This window comes from Papaver somniferum, chromosome 7, assembly GCF_003573695.1.
Source record: "Papaver somniferum cultivar HN1 chromosome 7, ASM357369v1, whole genome shotgun sequence".
Classification (NCBI taxonomy): domain Eukaryota; kingdom Viridiplantae; phylum Streptophyta; class Magnoliopsida; order Ranunculales; family Papaveraceae; genus Papaver; species Papaver somniferum.
This window is the reverse complement of record NC_039364.1, coordinates 168,419,436-168,438,241: the sequence shown is the minus strand read 5'-3', so window position 1 is coordinate 168,438,241 and position 18,806 is coordinate 168,419,436.

Here is an 18,806-nt window from a genome sequence, read left to right as displayed (position 1 = left end):
TCTCTAAATCCGGTAACGTCTCAACTTACGACTAAGTTCAATTACTGGTATTATTATTTATGGCTGGAAAATCACCGTTTAATGCTGACTGAGGAACACAGCTTTCCTCAGTAAGCATGGGACGTAATGTAGATTGTGGATTTTCGACAAGGGCTAAAATCGTAAACTCATAATTATACGAAGCTCTTATCCATCAATCAGACGTGAGTATTGAGACACGGGTCTCTCATCGAATTCTCAACGGAGAGTACTTTCTCTCAGAGTACATGTATATATGTAGTCTCACGACTGGATAACTGCATATCTCATGAATACTGAATACTTTCAGTGATTATTTCTATATAGTATCACGAGATGGACGGCTCATAGACAGCTTTCTCTGCTAGTATAGAGCGATAAAGTCTTCAGGAACAAACAACGAGTTTGCCCTGACTATATAAAGGATATGACTTACCGACAAGCTCATATCGGAATAATTAATGCTCCTAGACAGCTTGCTCTGCTAGTATAGAGCCACAAAGTTAATTATTCCTAATTACAATAGCTCTTATTCCATGGTCGAATCCACGACTGGTCCCATGGAATGGCAATAACAATTGCTCCTATTCCATGGTCGAATCCACGACTGGTCCCATGGAATGGCAATAACAATTGCTCCTATTCCATGGTCGAATCTGCGACTGGTCCCACGGAATGGCAATAAACAATTGTTCTGATTCTATGATCGAATCCACAGCTTGATCTCATAGAATAGCAATAACTATATTATCTCATTACTCCGATTTCATGATAGAATCCACAACTGGTCTCATAAATGGTAATAAATAAATCTTAATTACTCCGATTCTATGGTCGAATCTACGATCCCATGGAATGGTAATGCTCACTTTATTATTATGAATTCGTAGTCGAATCCTCAGCTAATCCTATGAATTAATAATAAACATCTTATTGCTCAGTTTTGTGAATTATTCTCCACCGAATTCCACAATTAGTAATAAATAATCAACAACTGGGCGTCTGAGCTACCTCTAAGTAAGCCCTGATTCAAATGGTGAAGCTGTATTCAACGACGATACACTAACAGTCACCGCACGAACGAGTATTTCAAAAATAAAACGAAACGATGAACCTATGCAAAATAGAGAAGAAAATAATAAATAATTAAAAATATTGACTAGAGTGCTGGGAGCACGGACACGCGACCGACCGACCGTGTCGTGGTCAATCCCACGCCAGTTTTATATTTTTAATGCATTTTTATTATTTTCCATGATTTGATGAAAATTCTCTCATTTTATCAAATCTCCTTCGTCTCGAGGAAACTCCTCGGTTTCATGGTACTTCCATAAATCCATAAAAAATAATATAAAATTAAGGAAAAGAGTGTGGGGCGTGACCATTGGCCAACCGACCATGCCTTGGTCCCAACCGGCCCCACACCCCACGGTTCCTTATTATTTTATTATTATTATTATTTCTCTAATTTCATGAAAAAACTCCTTGATTTCATGGTATTTTTGCACAAATCATCAAATAATAATAAAATAAATTAAATTAAATTATGAAAACTTGTGGGACCGGGCCTTGGTCGGCCGACCATGCGCTATCCGGTCCCACACGCCCATTTGTTTTATTATTTTATTATTAGTTTTCCTTGAATTCATCAAATTCCTTGATTTCATGGTATTTCTCTCGAATTAGGAAAAATTTCCTCAATTCATCAAAAATACATGAAAAATACACAAAAATTAGGGAAACTCGTGGGACCGTGCCCAAGCCGGCCGGCCATGCCTTCCACGGTCCCACACACCCTTGTTTTTATTATTTTAATATTTTTTGCTTACTTGAACTCATGAAAACTCCTTCAATTCATGGAAAATCCCTCGTCATAATTAATTAGGTTTTCTCACCTAAGGCTCAGACGAGCATTTTCGAATAAATGATTAAACCAGCATTTAATCATTCTTTCACCAACAAATCGTCAACTCTACATGGAGTTCTTCGAATTTGCTCACGTGAGCATATGGACACTACATGGTTGATCCACGGTCCCATGTAGTCGCTCTCTCCTTCGTCCCATGGTTAAACTTATGACGAACCATGAATTGATCACCAATTGATCAAATTAGGGTTTCTGAATCCAAGGATCATCATTCCAGATTCCAACCTTAATAATTTTACGACGGCCTCATGGTCATTAATCCACAATTATGCTCGGCTCAAAGACCAGTATTCTAATTAATATTTTTGGTGCGCTGCCAATAATCCATCAGATGAGTAACACATGCTTAGACGATCAAATATTCAACAATTCATCACATGAGCAACACTTGCTCAGATGATAAATATTTGCTCGAACCAAGGAATATTAGTTCAACAATCAATATTCAACGATCCATCGAATGAGCAATACTTGCTCACTTCATCGTAAGAACTATACCTCTGTCTCATGACATGTTCAACTCGTGAGTTTCAGAACATCATATTCAACTCAGCAACTACATGGACTCATCGTCCCATCAAACCACGAAGTCATCAATTGACTAACATACCACGAGACGTCAATCGTGTCACTTTGGGGGGATATCACTTAGGGTTTTGGTCTGGCGGTCTACGGCACGTGTGTTCAAACACACGATGGAATGTGAGCAAGTCGTGCAATCAGTTGAAGGAATTCACGAGGTAGTGGGTGGAAAATCGACCAAGTCTCCACACGTTGAGCAACTGGTTTCAAACACGATCTCCACTTCCCCACTCCTTGATTCCATCAACTTTCACACTTCATGGGATCATGGTGTCTAAAATTCCAGCAATATAAATAAGTCTCTGAATCATGATTGAATCATCGGCATCATCAGTATCATCAATCTCACGTCAAACTGACAACACGAGATCATCAACTCATCAATTGAGCAACTACTCTCAATTGAGCAATTTCAATCACTCATAGCTTATCGTATTCAGAATTCACACACCCACAATCTTTGATTACCATTGATTCCACACATTTCTCAGCTTCCCTCCTACAGATCTACCCATCCTTTCTTGTGACCGAATTTACTCTGGAACGGTCATTGTCTTGATTTAGGCCGGAGTACTACATATTGATCTCTCGAATCTAAAGCCCCCCTTTTGCAGCGGTGCATCTGTGTAGGGTTTAACATTTCGCTCGGTTCGAGGAGTCTCCTCTGTACGGTCGTCTCCTCAATTCCTTAAAAACCAGCAAATCGTTTTTCCCCATCTACAACTAGCCCGATTAAACATATTTGAATCTGGGCTGTCCATATCAGTCTCTGAAACAATCACGTCCACACAAGTCGGCCGCACGATTTAACCAGGAGCAGGCTACTACATTAATGATGACCAGCAGGCCAACTTATGCCCTGGTCGGTCGAATACTTACCATGCCTCCCAAACTACCACCGAACACCAGCCTGAAGTTGGATGTCCAGACTGGTATGGAGCTGCTTGGAGGAATCGTACAAACAAAGGCCACCTATGGCAGTCTCAAGTTCATCACGTCCGTCAAACTTCACCGTCGTGGATCAACCCAAAGCCGGTCGAACAAGCGTCGTGGTGTACACCGGCGGACCTTCTTCCTACCTGCATGACCGACTCTTCCTTAACCTGACCAGATTGTAATATACGATTGTCCGAAGTCATGTCAGCGTGAAGAATTGAGGGTCGCGGGAAATTCCACTAAAGGTACCAAATTGATCACGACCATCCAATTTCACCGGCATGATTGGATGGCTTAGATCGGATCCATAGCCACCAGGGAGGTATTGGCGCGTTCACCACCGGCCTAAAGTGGGCCCCACATGGTCGTCCTCCCCAAAGGAGAAGCGTGGCTTGCCAATTCGTCCAGTCAAAGCAGCGTGGACGTGAAACCCTAATTAGGGTTTGCGACGCATCACATGTGTCGCAAATCAGTCTCAACCATCCATCTTCACAGGCACTGATAGAGGGTGTAGATGTAGATTCAAAGGGCCCAGAGCATGTTAACACAATCACCGTAGGCCCGCCTACATACATGACTAATCGGTCAAGACCAACTATGGTTGGTCGTCTCGATTTGTGCGCCCAAACTAGGCATGGCCGCACGTTTTCAATAGAAAATCGATCTCGACCACTCAACTTTGCCGGACAAATTAAGTGGCTTAGATCACATCTTCACGGGATAGTGAGGTACAAACACCTACACCAGCATGCCGTCTACACGCATGCCCAATCGGCTCTGCCAAAAACGTGTCCCATGCTTGGATTCGACCAAGCTAAAGGTTGGTGTTCGAGCACCTCCTAAACCCTAATATGACGGTCGCAGATGTGGGTCGCAAGCCATCTCGTCCGTCCAACTTCACCAGCTTGGACGGAAAGCCTAAGACAAGAGTTAGGTGACCAGTGAAGCATCACCACGGTCACCGTCCACCACTCTTCCACACAAAGTGATCGGCCAAGTCAGGACTTACCTCTACATCCTCCAAACGGTCACTCGAAGATGGATGGAAGTGATGCTACTTTAAGATGCTTAATCCGCGACTTACTCCGTTAAGCCTTAAAACAGCGACGTTTCACACATGCTGAATATATTTGATGCATTACTTGCATAAAATACACACGATACTTCACAAGTATCGACTTCCTAAATAACTTAGTTATTTAATCTAGCATCACATGCTACTTTTTGTGGGTCTCATGATCCACACATTCGAGACATCAAACATGTCACAAACTGGGGGATACTTACTGGGGTATTGGTCTGGCGGTTTACAGCGTGCAGCGCACAACGCGCCATCACAAGAACGTGTCAGGAATACATGGACGGTTAGTGATGATCGAAGAAGTGGGCAAGACTGATCGTGTGACGTGGGTTAGGCTCAATGACTTTTATAAATAGGTTCTCCTCCCTATTTCCAAGACAGGAACAAGACAACAGAAACCAAGTGTTGATACAACCGTATACAAACACCAGAACTGATAGCTTACATTCTGCAAGCAAATTCAGCTTTCTGATACAAGTGATACACATCCAACACCTCCACAATCTCAACACCTTCTTCGCTTCCCTCCCTAAGATCAACCCCATCTCCTTCACTTTGTGACCGAAGCTAGTCTGGAACGGCTATTTCTTGGTTTAGGCTAGAGTTGTACAGATTGATTTCTCGAATCAAAAGCAGTCCCGTGCAGTGCATTTGTTTAGGGTTTAGATTCATTTTTCATCCACACACCCCAAATTACCAAAACCGACAGAAATAGTTTTCACCCATAAACAATTGGCGACCACAGTTGGAGGTTAATCTCTCGGTTGTAAAGTCAATTTCTTCAATACTATTCGATCGGTTTCAAGATGGTTGGTCTTAGGACCGCCTCAACGACCTCAAATCCTGGTGATTCCTGCAATAGAGATACCCCTCCTCTCAACGGCGTACCTGATGGTATTATCATGAGACTTCCAACGTTGAGTGAACTAGCGCGGGTACAAGAGATTCATACGAAGAACATGGAGCTAATCAAAGAAGCGATAAATGACATACTTGATATCCTCGTCAAGATCACATCAGAGATGAGCGTTCCGGAGACTTCCACACCGGGGACTGGTCCCTCTCAAACCAATATCTTTACTACGAACCAGAGACCAGTGGATCAGGAAGCGGCATCTCTATTGGAAAGTTTGTGTGAACTTTTACACCTCTCGAAGAATCAGCGGACATATGACGTTTGCTTTAATTAACCAGATAGCCCTGGACGTACACCTGACTCCTTCACGTCCAGAAGTCCTAAACGCATCAGAAACATCTGTAAACAATGTCACATTTACAGAGGACGACATGATGGCGGAGGAAGGTCACAACTGGGCCCTGCATGTTACCGCACACATCAAGTGTTTAGAGTTCAGGAGGGCCCTCATCGACACAGGAGCATCTTCGAATGTGATTACTCTCAAGACTCTCAGGGAAGCCAAGGTTCGCCCATGCAAGATTGTACGACAGCCTACCACAATGCCAGACTTTGAAGGAAACCAGACCAGCACATACGGGTGTGTCAATCTGAATTAATAAGTAGGGCCCGTTCAGTCAAAAGTGAAATTTGAAGTCATAGAGAAGGAGCCGGACTATCATATGATACTAGGGAGACCGTGGATTCATGAAAATAGGGTCGTCCCTTCAACGTATCACCAGTGCCTAAAGACCATGCTGAATAAGGAAGTCATCTGTATTCTTGCATCATTGTCTCCTTACGCACCAATATGCGGAGTGACACTGTTCGAGCCAAGGGGAACTCCGCGGGAAGGATCAGACAAAGTCCTGTGCACCCCACTCCCCACGTGAGCGTCAATCCAGGAGGAGGACCGACTTGCATCATTGAGGGATATCCACCACGACGCACCTTTGCTGACCAGGCACTCTTCTTTATCCGGTGAAACCGCAACCCACGTCCACACCAAGAGGGAACGAGCTCTCGAGGCAAGCTGTGATCAGAAGGGGAAAAAATATATCGACGCCGCTGTTAGCAATTAGCAGGGGAGACTGGTACCCAGTATCTCCGCCCAGATGAATGCTTCAAGAACGACGGGCCACAAGAGGAGGTATTGGACGCTCCGCGACAGCTACAAGATAGCACCAACTCCACAGCTGACGAGCTCGAGACTTTTAACATCGGGAATGAAGAATCTCCCAGGCCTGTCTCTATCAGTTCGACTTTGTCCACAGACGAACGGGCGAGTCTTGTCCAACTTCTCAAGGAGTATCAAGATGTATTCGCATAGACATGTGAGGAAATTCTTGGTCTGGATGAAAAATTGGTCACCCATCATCTACATGTCATACCTGGATCCAAGCCGATCAAACAGTATCCGAGGCAATTTAGACACGAAGTGGAAGAGAAAATCAAAAATGAAATTCAGAAGTTGCTAGATGTCGGCTTCATCAAACCTATTCATCATCCGACCTGGTTAGCTAACATGGTACCAGTAGAGAAGAAAAACGGACAGATCCGGTGTTGCGTTTATTTCAGAGACTTGAACAAGTGCTGCCCCAATGACGATTTTCCTCTGCCAAACATCGACATTTTAGTGGACGCCACTAGTGGACATGGCATGTTCTCCTTTATGGATGGTTACAGCGGCTACAATCAGATAAGGATGTATGAACACGATGCAAGTAAGACAGCCTTTCGAACCCCCCTTGGAAATTTCTACTATACCGTTATGCCATTCGGTTTAAAGAACGCCGGTGCAACATATCAACGTGCTATGACGACAATCTTCCACGACATGATGCATAAACAAGTAGAAGACTACGTAGATGATATTGTGGTCAACTCAAGAGCTCGAGAAGACCACACCGGAGTCTTAAGGAAAGTGTTCGAGAGGTGTCGAGAATACAAATTAAAGATGAACCCTTTGAAATGCGCTTTCGGTGTCTCTTCAAGCAAATTTCTAGGATTCTAAGTAACTGCAGAAGGGATTAAGGTAGACCCGTCCAAGACTCAAGCCATCCTCACGATGCCGCCTCCATGAACTGTGAAGGAAATCCAAAGATTCATGGGCAAGGTGAACTACATTCGATGTTTTATACCTGGTTTGGCCCAACTTATTGCCTCAGTCACCCCCTTGCTGAAGAAAGGAGCCATCTTCGTCTGGACCGCTATCCAACAGGAAGCGTTTCGAAAGATTCAACGAATACTGTCATCTCCAGCCATCATGAAGTATCCCGTCCAAGGGAAGCCGCTGTGTCTCTACACCGCCTTCAGTGATACCGCCATCGGGGCTTTGCTCGCTCAAGAGGACGACGAGGGAATCAAACGTCCCATATAGTACTTCAGCCGAATATTAAGAGACGCTGAACTTAGATATCCCAAGGCGGAGAAAGCATGTTTAGCTCTAATCCATTCCATTCAAAAGTTTAGGCATTACCTACTGTCCAACAAGGTGGTACTCGTATCTAAATATGATCCTGGAAGTTTTTACTTTCAAAACCAGTCCTGACGGGAAGGACAGCCAAGTGGCTTCTCCAAATGTCAGAGCTGGATATAACATGTGCATCGCCTAGAGCTATCAAGGGGCAAGCATTCTCAGACTTACTAGCAGCATTCCCTGAAGAAGGCACTACGGGGCTACACGATAATCTTCCTGGATAATTTCCAGACATCTCTGTTGTCGAGGAAGAAGTGTAGCTGTTGTATTTTGACGGCTCCGCCACCCCTAGCAATAACACCGGAGGAGCGGGCGTGTTCTTAGTATCCCTAACTGGGGAAGTATTCTCACACTCCTTCAAGCTGGACTTCCAATGCACCGACAACTTAGCGGAGTATGAAGCCTTCCTCATAGAGTTGTCAATAGCCAAGCAAGCAGGAGTCTCACGTCTTGAGATAAGAGGTGACTCCAAGTTACTGGTGAACCAGATGAATGAAGTATACGCATTGAAGGAAGTAACGCTAGCTCCATAACGGTCAGAAGTACAAAGGTTACTAAACTACTTTACCGATGCAACCATAATCCATGTCGGTCGCAGCAACAACAAACACGCCGATTGTCTAGCCACGCTGGCGTCCAAATTGAAGTTCGAAGGTTTGGAAGAAACCCTGACAGTAAAGAGGATAACCATAGAATCAACATGGTTGTCACAATACAAAGACACTAATATTTGCGATTGGCGAACTCCGATCATTCAGGAGCTCACTTTCCCAAGGAAATGTCAGTCTCAAAACCCTGCAGAACTTCTTCATACTTCATGGTATGTTATATCATCGAAACCCGGATGGTTCCCTATCGAGATGTCTTGGGGATGATGAAGCACAACTACATATTAACCGCGTTCACAGTGAAATTTATGGACAATCACTGGTGGTAACACTTTACCGACGACTTCAACGCCTGGGCTATTACTGGCCAGAGATGGAGGCTCAATCCCGACTGCTTCAGAAGTCCTGCTCAAATTGTCAAGCACCGCCACACCAATTGGAGGTTTTTAGTGTGCACCACACTGGGGACTGGAGAGAGTCGTACATTAGCTATCTCCACGACCGGGAAACTCCTGCTAGTCAAAAGGATGCTGTCAATATAAAGCAAAAGGCCAAGTGGTTCATATTTCACGAAGGGATCTTATAACGCAAGAGCTTCGTAGATGATCTATTGAGGTGCCTGGCTGGGATAGAAATCCGGTTATGCTGAAGGGAACGCACAAAGGGTAACATCAAGGGAAGAGGAAACTGTTTCTCCAGATACACGAGAAATACTATTGGACGACCATGGAAGACGATGCAGCTTCTTTTTTTCAAAGCTTCCACAAATGTCAAATTCATGGGAACCTTGTTCAGGCGCCTTCCACCCCTTTACACTCTATAAGAAGTCCATGGCCATTTTACAGTTGGGGACTGAACATTATTGGAAAAATCAATCCGCCATTATCGAAGTAGTATGAGTATATCATAACCGCAACATAATACTTCACTAAATGGGTGGAGGCCATTCCTTTGCGAGGAACTACAAGAGAAACAATTGCAGCTTTCATTAAAGAGTATATCATTTGCCGTTTTGGTGTGCCGAAGCATATTATCACTGATAATGGCACTCCCTTCGTCAAAAAACAGGTACGAGAGTTACTTTAAGAATATGGAATTAAGCAGGTCTTCTCCATTGTCTACTACCCTCAAGGAAACGGACAAACTGAGAGTACCAACAAGACGTTGATCCGGATTATCATTCGAACAGTACATGACAATCCTAGAAAATGGCACGACCAGTTACCAATGGCGCTATGGGAATACCGGACGTCACCCAGAAGCTCCATTGGAGTTTCTCCATACTCACTTGGTTACGGTACGGACGCAATTCTCCCAACAGAGATCAAAATCCCATCAGCCAGGATTGCAGCAGGAACCGGGGTCCACTGGAACGAGGCTGAAGCATCTAACTCCAGAGTAGCTGAGTTAGACACTCTGGATTTCAGAAGAAGTAAAGCAGAGGAACGCATTCAGGTGTACAGGAATATAATTTCCAGGGCGTATAACAAAACTGTGAAACCACGTGTTTTCAAAGTGGAAGATTTGGTCTTGAAGACGGCCAAGCACATCCAGCAAGACATGTCTGCACCAAAATTCTCACAGAAATGGGAAGGTCCTTATACAATCACTAAGGCTTGCAGTACCGGCTACTACAAGATCATCAAGGTGGACGGGGGAAGTTAGAAGCAGTCATCAACGGAAAATGGCTCAAGGCATATCATGCTTGATCATTGTCCGCTTCTGTCTCATGACACAACAATACAGGCATTTATTTCCATTACACGTTCGAATTATCAATTTTTCATTAATGAAAAAACCCATTTTCACCAATCAAAAACCAATGCAATTTATTCCACAAAGATGTTCATAAATCTTCTTGACATGAACGTCATTAAAAATAAGAGAATACAGCTGAATGCGGCTTAGAAGAGGGCATCCAGCAGGTTATAGTTCCTTGAGAGCATCATCTTCAACCTAGCTTGATATCTCTCTGTCCTATTCTTCAAGTTCTGTACTGCCTGCTCCACCTTCTCCGATTCAGCGGCCAGAGCCTTTTCTTCTTCCAAGATAGCCTTCGCAGCAGGAACTATGTTCGCAAGGATGCCGGCTCGATCAACCTTGATGATGTCAAGATGCTGTCGTAGCCAACCCACATTGAATCCCATCGATTAACAGGTAGACACCATGTTCTCCCACTCTTCAAATTTTGATTCGGCAACGTTACGGATGGAGATACCTTCCATCTCGGCAATCAGGAGAAGAAGGCAGTTCACCGTAGTAACCAAAGAAGATGCACAGTGTTGAAATACATTCCTGGTTGCAATATGGCCATACCTCTTCCATACTTTTGTGCATAAAGGCACAAACTCCTTCCGCACCAAGAATCCGCCGATGGTTCGATAGCTGGAAGACAGACATTTCATGTGAATATCGAATGGAAGACCTGCGTTGGGATACTCGTAAGACGAGATACCTAAAATATGCATCATCGAGGTCAGCAGGGGTGGTTGTGTTTGAATTTGAAGAAAGAGGGCTGGTCAAATCATCATCATCGACCACTGTCACACATGGGCGTCTCTGCAAAAAGGGGGGAGAACGAACTGGTACGGCCTTCCGGCAAGCACGAACAGGAGAGTCATCACAAAGCTATTCATCTTGAACCTCAGATGGGCGTGCGCGTTTAACAAAAGATCCTGGGTGATACGAAGAAAATGATCTGCTGCTGTTCGACATGTTGAAGAGATAGAGTTTCTGCAAGAAAAGCCTATCAATGAATGGTGGTTTTAAACCCCGCATACATGTTGAATAAAACCCTAAGAAATGCCGAATCAGCTATAGCAGAGCTTATCCTGAGGTCTCAACGCCTACCAAGTCGTTCTTTTCTCCCAAACCCTAGTTTGTCCAGCTCCACCTGGCGATGTTTATGCGGTAAATATGTATTTACTCTAGCTTGGTCATTTTAGTATACAAATTTGTTACCATGTCGTGCCTACCCCACAATAGTGTAACCATTATGTGTTAGGCAGGGGACTTAATGTTGATGGTGGATTTTCATTTAAGGCTAAAATTGTAAAAAAGCCAAAAAATTATGCGCCGACATCCTGCAAAGGATAGAGCCACTGATAAGTGATGAATACTTCTCCACTTTACTAATTCATCCAGGTTGGAGCATATGGCAACAATCTCTTATACCCTATGAATTTATAGCGTTATCAATTAATAAATGACTAGCCTTGTATTTCATGTTCCGCTGAACTCTCATTACTAGTGCGGCATGACGACTGAGTGTTTCTCTCAGCAGAGTAACATGAATCTCCAAACGTTGAGAATGAGGTATGCACGAAATACTCGTACATACTACATCTCTCGGTGTATTATACTAGCCCGATTAAACATATTTGAATCTGGACTGTCCATATCAGTCTCAGAAACAATCACGGCCACACAAGTCGGCCGCACGATTTAACCAGCCTAGACGATCCTCAGCAGGAGCAGACTACTACATTAATGACCACCAGCAGGACCACTTATGCCCTGGTCGGTCGAATACCTACCATGCCTCCCAAACTACCACCGAACACCAGCCTGAAGTTGGATGTCCAGACTGGTATGGAGCATCTTGGAGGAATCGTACAAACAAAGGCCTCCTATGGAAGTCTCAAGTTCATCACGTCCGTACAACTTCACCGTCGTGGATCAACCCAAAGCCGGTCGAACAAGGGTCGTGGTGTACACCGGCGGACCTTCTTCCTACCTGCATGGCCGACTCTTCCTAAACCTGACCAGATTGCAATATACGATTGTCCGAAGTCGTGTCAGCGTGAAGAATTGAGGGTCGCGGGAAATTCCACTAAAGGTCCCAAATTGATCACGACCATCCAATTTCACCGGCATGATTAGATGGCTTAGATCGGACCCATAGCCACCAGGCAGGTATTGGCGCGTTCACCACCGGACCAACGTGGGCCCCACAAGGTCGACCTACCCAAAGGAGAAGCGTGGATTGCCAATTCGTCCATCCAAAGCAGCGTGGACGTGAAACCCTAATTAGGGTTTGCAGCACATCACATGTGTCGGAAATCAGTCTCAGCCATCCATCTTCGCAGGTATAGATAGAGGGTGTAGATGTAGATTCAAAGGGCCCAGAGCATGTCAACACAATCACCGTGGGCCCGCTTACATACATGACTAATCGGTCAAGACCAACTATGGTTGGTCGTCTCGATTTGTGCGCCCAAACTAGGCATGGCCGCACGTTTTCAATAGAAAATCGATCTCGACCACTCAACTTTGTCGGACAAATTGAGTGGCTTAGATCACATCTTCACGGGACAGTGAGGTACAGACACCTACACCAGCATACCTTCTACACGCATGCCCAATCGGCCCTGCCAAAAACGTGTCCCATGCTTGGATTCGACCAAGTTAAAGGTTGGTATTCGAGCACCTCCTAAACCCTAATCCGACGGTCGCAGATGTGAGTCGCAATCCATCTCGTCTGTCCAACTTCACCAGCTTGGACGGACAGCCTAAGACAGGAGTTAAGCGACCAGTGAGGCATCACCACGATCACCGTCCACCAATCTTCCACATAAAGTGATCGGCCAAGTCAGGACTTACCTGTACAACCTCCAAACGATCACTCGAAGATGGCTGGACGTGATGCTATTTTAAGATGCTTAATCCGTGACTTACTCCGTTAAGCCTTAAAACAGCGATGCTTCACACATGCTGAATATATTCGATGCATTACTTGCATAAAATACACACGATACTTCACAAGTATCGACTTCCTAAATAACTTAGTTATTTAATCTAGCATCACATGCTACTTTTTGTGGGTCCCACGATCCACACATTCGAGACATCAAACATGTCACAAACTGGGGGATACTTACTGGGGTATTGGTCTGGAGGTTTACAGCGTGCATCGCACAACGCGCCATCACAAGAACGTGTCAGGAAGACATGGACGATTAGTGATGATGGGAGAAGTGGGCAAGACTGATCGTGTGACACTAACACACGGAACTCCGCTACTCCATCACTCCACTTTATCCACTTCCCACGAGAGACGTGGGTTAGGCTAAATGACTTGTATAAATAGGTTCTCCTCCCTATTTCCAAGACAGGAACAAGACAACAGAAACCAAGTATTGATACAACCGTATCCAAACACCAGAACTGATAGCTTACATTCTGCAAGCCAGTTCAGCTTTCTGATACAAGTCATACACATCCAACACCTTCACAATCTCAACACCTTCTTCGCTTTCCTCCCTAAGATCAACCCCATCTCCTTCACTTTGTGACCGAAGCAAGTCTGGAACGGCCATTTCTTGGTTTAGGCCAGAGTTGTACAGATTGATTTCTCGAATCACAAGCATTCTCGTGCAGTGAATTTGTTTAGGGTTTAGATTCATTTCTCATCCACACACCCCAAATTACCAAAACCGGCCGAAATAGTTTTCACCCATAAACAGGTTGAAAGATATTAGCTTGAGTCTAATCAGGTTTTCATCTAACGGTGAATATCAAATTCTTTGTTACCAAGGTAGCATTGATTGCAAACCCTGATTTGAAAACTATATAAGGGAGAACTCTAGCAACTGGGGAACCTAATCCCCACACCTCTTGTGTGATACTAGTTGCGACTAGAGTCGATTCTCCTTTAACCTTAGGTTTTTCCAAAACCCTGTAGGTTAACGACTTGAAGATTTCATTGGGATTGTGAATCCAGACCCAACTATTTTGTCTGTATTTGCGTGTTCTGATCTTTCTGTTTTCTATCTTATTGAGTACTATCTTCTCTAAGATTTGCTCGAGATTTAATCTCCGATAGGCAAGATAAAAAGTAGTCACAAACATCTTCGTCTCATAGTTTGTGATTACACAATATCTTGTTTCGCTACCATAAGATTAAGATTATTGTGAGGTGATTGATATTACTAGGCCGTTCTTCGGGAATATAAGACTGGTGTATCAGTTGGTTCCTGTTCACCTTGATTTATCTAAAGACGGAACAAAAATCATAGGTATTTCTATGGGAGACAGATTTATCTATTCAATAGGCTTTTCTGTGTAATACAAATTGGTTTATCAAGTCTTCGACTTTGGGTCGTAGCAACTCTTGGTTGTGGGTGAGATCAGCTAAGGGAATCAAGTGCGCACAGTCCTGCTAGGATTCAGAGGCGTAAGGAACGGGACTGTACCTTGATCAGTGTGAAATTGGTTAGCGCTCAACTACTTTCATGTCTAAAGTTAACTTGGAGTAGGCTAGTGTCTGTAACGGCTTAAGAAAAGTGCTAAAGGGCCACCTTCCTTACTATTTACACCCCATAAGACAAGTGCTAAAGGGACACCCATACAGGATTAAGGGGGAGTTCATCTTCAACAATTCAAGTTTCAGTTTTGGCGGGAATTTTTGGCAGCAGCGAACCAGATTAGGGTTCGTGTTTTGGAGGAAATTTAATTAGATTCAATGGCTGAAACTTCATGGGATGACTGGATTAAACTCAACAGGGATGGTAATGGTCTTCTTTTGGACCAGAATTGGCTAGAGTTTAATGATTCAACAGATTCTCGGGTTTATCTTCCGGCGGAAACCCTGTTAACAATTTGGACAAGTTTGAGTAAGACTTGAGCGCTGGATTTGGTTGCTTCGGGCCTGTTTGGACAAAACATGGATGGTATATATGATGGTTTCGATTCAGTTGGGATGGATACTCAAATTCGAACAAAACAGAGAGAGTTCAAACAAATTGGTTTCTGCGGTATTCCCTGGATTTGGTTTGCATGAGTTCTACATGGATTCAGTTGCTGATTTGGTTTGCTATTATCCTGTTGCACTAAAACAGGACCGGTAAGTGACCTGGAATCGAAAAAAAAAAGAAGATATCGTGTCCACACGATACAACAGGGAAGGAAAGAATATCGAGTATTATTGGATTCTATTTCATTAAGGAAGGATTTCGATATATCTTAAACAAGGAAAGATATCTTGAGCCAACTCAGTCAACAGCGCACGAAGAGTATTCCCATTCCAAACTCGATCCGACAGGGTGTGAGATATTCCCGTGTTTACTGTGTAAATGGATTGTGACTGCTCGTGTTTGACTCACTCTATGACTTGTTGGAGTTTGTTTTTTGCGAGAATAATTCGTGTAGAAGATATTTGACAGCAGCAGAAGCCGTGCAGAAGTAAAGAAGGAAAGAAAATCTCAAGTTTTTCCAAGAGAAATAATGAGAAGATATTTGCATTTAATCGGAGGATTTGAAGGTGTTATGAGTATAAATAGGGTTCACAGGATACGTAGAAGGAACATCGAGAGTTTGGGGAAGAAAACAGAGAGTTGCAGAGCAACTTCTCTGCTTCTGCAGCGAGAAGAAGAAAAAGAAGAAATTTGACGTCCATTGACTGTCGCAGAGAACTGTCGTTTACTGACAGTACTTGTAACAGTCAGTTTGGCACGCTTATTTTAAATTTGCAACATCTATTGTAACAGTGAACTCTGTAACGCCAATACAGCGTTGCAGATTCATTGTATTATTAGTTTTCTTTAATAAAAATACCATTTGAGCCACAAATTATATTTTTGAGTGTGTATTTATCATGAGAAGCTAAACCCCAACACTGGGTCGACGGAGGAAGACGAACTTCATACATGGGTGATTTTATTTTATTTTTTATATGACTTTTGCATTAATTTTAATTGAAATATGATTTAAAAAAATTAGTTATCATTTTATTATATGAGTCATGCTTGCTTAGATGTTTGATGTCCCATGCTTACGATTTATAACTAATGTTTGGAGAACCTACCTTGGAAAGAATAAGAGTCGATGTTGTTTTATTTGTCGAGCGATAATTGTTTGAGAATGAATAATTGAACCTATTGATATGAGTTTGGCCGAATCCTAGATCCAGTAACTCTCTATTTTATTCCTTTAAAATTAATCTTAACAAGTCTTAGAGTTCGAATCTTTACTACTACAACAACCACAATCAAAAATCTTAACCATTTTGGCGCCGCCGACGGGGATTTGTTTTTAGATTAATTTTTAGGTTTATTTTTTTTTGTACAGTATTTTAATTTCATTTTATATTTTCTTTTTTTTTCCTTTTTATGCGCTTCTTTTTGTATTTGTTTTCAGGGACTTTTTGAGGATGATGACTTCTTTTGAGGAGACGTCATCTACGATGACGCTGGCGGAATATATGCGTAGAAATTCAAATTATCAGGAAACCTCATCTGCGATGACGTTTGGTGAATATATGCATAGGCAACGGTATGGAGTTTTTGATCCACATGCGGTAAGTGAAGAATCTCCTTTAAAGATATACGAGAAGTATTATTAACACACACCACCTAGTTTGGAACAAAGATTGAGAGTTCTTAAATGTCAAAGATTATTTGCTGATGATGATGATGAATCATGTAGTGACTCTCTGTCCCATACTGAATATATAGATGACCCTGTGGATGATTGTGCAGAGGATTTGCTTAATTCTTTAGATGAATCTATCTCGCAAAAACATTCACCCGACTTACAGGTAGTTTATAGACCCCTAGACTTCCAAAAATTACCTAATTTAGGGTTAGAATTGTGTGCTTCTAAAATTTTATTGGAGTACTGTGTATCTAAATACCCAGAGGAATTGCCTATTCCTGATACAGTGCATAAGTCAATTGATAATTCCCCAGTCTCAATAGAATCCCCATATTTTGTTCTTTACGTTCAGTAAAAACATGGTTTAGGGTAAATCTTTGTTTTTGATAGTTTCAGTGTCTCCGCATCGTTATAACAAAAGTGTGAAGTTATCATTTACAAATGTTGTATTTTGGGTCGATCCCCAAATTTTCAGGTTGTTAATTTATGGGGATCCTTTCTTGTACATTCCAGTAGGTGTATTTTATTTTCTTTTTATTTTTATATTTTCGTTTATTTTTTTTCATCTTATGGATTTCCCATCTTAAATTTTGCATTGGATGACTCAATTACATTGAGGACAATGTAATGTTTAAGTGTGGGGGAGTGGTTAACGTTTTACTTTTCTTTTTCAGGAATGTCCTTGCATTTTATGACCAGTTGTGTAGCGGGTCTCCAGAAAAAAAATAAAATAAATAAATAATAATAATAATGATTAGTTGTGTAGCGGGTCTATATAAAAAAAATGATTGTTAGGGTTATGACCAGCTGTGTAGCGGGTCTTTTCTTTGTTCTTGCATTATATGACCAGCTGTGTAGCGGGTCTTCAGAAAAAAATATAAAAAATAAATAATAATAATAATGATTAGTTGTGTAGCGGGTCTATATAAAAAAAAATGATTGTTAGGGTTGTGACCAGCTGTGTAGCGGGTCTTTTCTTTGTTCTTGCACTATATGACCAGCTGTGTAGCGGGTCTTAAAAAATAAAAATAAATTATGACCAGATGTGTAGCGGGTCTCTCTATGTCTCTTATTATATGACCAGCTGTGTATCGGGTCAATTTTTTGTTTTGCTCGAGGACTAGCAAAATGTAAGTGTGGGGGAATTTGATAAGCACGAAAGTGCGACGTATTTTCACCCATAAATACATTAGCTGGGACTCTTTTTATCATTAATAAACTTGTTTTAGTTGTTTTTGGAAGAATAAGTTCTTGTGGAGAATTGGCTCGAAAAACTGTTATTTGCACCCGGAGGACACATGTTATTCGGACTCTCGATGTAGGCTAAGGGGCACCTCAATTACTAAGGGGCGTCCAGTCGCTAAGGGCCACCTTCCTTACTATTTACACCCCATAATACAAGTGCTAGAGGGATACCCATACAGGATTAAGGGGGAGTTCATCTTCAACAATTCAAATTTCAGTTTTGGCGGGAATTTTTGGCAGCAGCGAACCAGATTAGGGTTCGTGTTTTGGAGGAAATTTTATTAGACTCAATGGCTGAAACTTCATGGGATGACTGGATTGAACTCAACAGGGATGTTAATGGTCTTCTTTTGGACCAGAATTGGCTAGAGTTTAATGATTCAACAGATTCTCGGGTTTATCTTCCGGCGGAAACCCTGTTAACAATTTGGACAAGTTTGAGTAAGACTTGAGCGCTGGATTTGGTTGCTTCGGGACTGATTGGACAAAACATGGATGGTATATGTGATGGTTTCGATTCAGTTGGGATGGATACTCAAATTCGAACAAAACAGAGAGAGTTCAAACAAATTGGTTTTTGCGGTATTCCCTGGATTTGGTTTGCATGAGTTCTACATGGATTCAGTTGCTGATTTGGTTTGCTATTATCCTGTTGCACTAAA